This window comes from Helianthus annuus, chromosome 8 (genome assembly GCF_002127325.2).
Source record: "Helianthus annuus cultivar XRQ/B chromosome 8, HanXRQr2.0-SUNRISE, whole genome shotgun sequence".
Lineage (NCBI taxonomy): Eukaryota > Viridiplantae > Streptophyta > Magnoliopsida > Asterales > Asteraceae > Helianthus > Helianthus annuus.
The window spans coordinates 25,163,365-25,166,011 of record NC_035440.2 but is presented as its reverse complement, the minus strand read 5'-3'; positions in this window follow the sequence as shown (position 1 = coordinate 25,166,011).

Genomic DNA, 2,647 nt, shown 5'->3' with positions numbered 1-2,647 from the left:
AGTTAGAGGTGGGGAGCAAAATGGAAAAACCATAGCAAACTATTGGAGGAAAATGGCTATTTTTAAAGGTTTGGGGCAAAACCGTTAAAGTGACCAAACCACAGGGAGCAAAACGGAAGTTTACTGTACTATATTTTATGTGAAACCATATTGAGTGATTACGCTATAATCATAATTGTAATAACATTAGTTATAACAAATCATATTGAATGTGTAATCAAGTAATGGTTTACGTTGAATGTGTAATCACGTAATGGGTATTCAAAATCACGCAAGCATGTGCTGGGTATTCAAAATCACGTAATGGACTATTAGGTATTCAAAATCATGTAAGTTTTTGTAAGAAACTATAGCAATAGGCTGCTCGAATTAAAGAGAATGAAATACCCATTAATACGGTTTATTTTTTTTTTTAATTTTAACGCATAAAAAAGTTATAGCCGGAGTTGTTTACTTGGGAAAGGATGAGAATACTCTGCCAAATGCCAGTGTTGAATAACACTTGTTATTCTCTAATTCTCATGTAGATTTCGTACGAAATTGTAGTATTGTATAAGATTCAACCTCTGCTTTATAAACCCCTATTTCTTCCTTCAATCGGTCTACAAAATTAATCTTACAAATTGAAATGGCCCATGAATCATACTTCCTTGAGTTCCTTCACACTCTTTTAGTTCAAACATTCAGCCCAATAGCATTAAAGGTCCTTGGATCATTTATAAAGATCTTATCCAACGATCCAAAGTAAAAGCCTTAAGTATTTGCGTTTGGGCCGTCAAATTACCTCAACTCACCACCACCACCTTGCCAGACTACCGGTTCGGCCCACTGTAGTTTGCACCCTAGTGAAAAACTAAAGTCCATTTTGTTTATTGATATGTTCTCACTTTTTCTCTTAATTATTAGTTTTTTTTTTTTTTTTTTTTATGAACTTCATTTTCATGAATATTAACAACTGTGTATTAGTTTTATTTTTTCAACAGCTAAATTCATCATATCTGTCTTTTGCTCCCAAAACCACTTAGTGATATTAACAACTGTGTTTTAGTGATTCATGATTTTTAACATAGGCAGTATTGATCTTTTAGTTGATTACTTAGGATGCTTTTAAACACGCAGATATTTTTATTGTTGAAGTGTTTATGATATTTCTCTCGACTACAACGGTTCTTACATTTTTATAGGCCTAAAGTGAAAAAAATAAAGTTTAGGCCATTTTTTAACTTTATTGTTATTTCTTTACCCTGTTTGAAATGGTAGTAATAGAATAAAAAGTTTTTTTTTTTCTGACAGAGTTAAAAAAATATTTTAGTTAAGGCTAGTGGGTGTGGAGGAGAGTAGTCCTTTGGGGATGAGCCGTCACGTAGGCGTACACGTCAGCGGGTGTGAGGAATGAGCCTAAAGGGATGGGCTTAGGGTGTGGGGATGAGCCCCTTTGTATATACATATGTATGTATGTATATGTGTGTGTTGGAGGACCGTCGCCTTAGGCTTGAGGAGGACGATGAGAACGGGACAGGCCTGAGGGGGGTGGTGTAGCCGGCCCTAGCCAGAGCTCGCCGGCCCAGGGACGAGCCCCACACCCCATGGCCTAAGTTTTATGTGTAAATATGTTTAAATTAAATTTATTTTTCTAGTACTCAGTTTCAACATTGGCATTTAATATTTATATAGTTAGTCAAGCAAAAAATGAAGTGGTTTGAACTTTGAAGAACATGATAAGCTGTGGACAGAACTTAATGTGATTCTAGAAGTGATATTTTATGAAATTTCTAATTTTATTTCTAGTTCTGTATATATAATTGGATCTACACTGATTTTGACCTTTTATTTATTATATATTATACTATAAATTATATACATTTTATATCTTATATAATAGTTAAATACGCGGCTGCAATAATTATTTTCTAAAAGTACCAATATAAAGTTTAAATATTTTATTTAAAACGTAGTTGTATTCAAAATCGTTGTACGGTGACGAACCAAGCCAGTAACAATCAAACAACATCGGTACTGGTATCGGTGTTATTAGAATCTTTCGATTAGTGTAAAACACGACCTTAATTTTTTGGGTTATATCCTTCAACCTTTGTGTAATAAAATCTTTGATTTTTTAATTTCAGTTGCACTCTTTATAATATACTTATTAGAATATATGCCTATAATCCATTAATTTTATTTTTCTCATATGAATTTTGTTATTTGGTTTTCTTTTAGAAAAACTAAAAACGCGGTTGACCTAAACCTTTTATTTGCTAGACATTCCAAAATCTTTTTTTTAAACGAATTTTTATTCAACATATAGTATTTTTTTAGTATCGTAGGCTATTGCGAGCGCCGATGTTGTACCAGTACCGTTACAAACCGAACCAATTTCAACCGAACAACGTATGTACCGGCATCATACCCATATTCGTCTTTATGGTTTTCGATAGATGTAAAACATCTGTCGATATCCTTTTGCACATAACACGACCTTATTTTATGTCGGTATCACTTTTATGGTTTTTATTTGTTTCAACATGAGTCGGTACTCGGTTGATTCCACGCAATGCACAAACCGATACTGTCATCCATGCGTAACATGCGGGGCAATTTTACTAGTTGTGAACCTATGCAACAATTACATGTAATAAAATTTCAA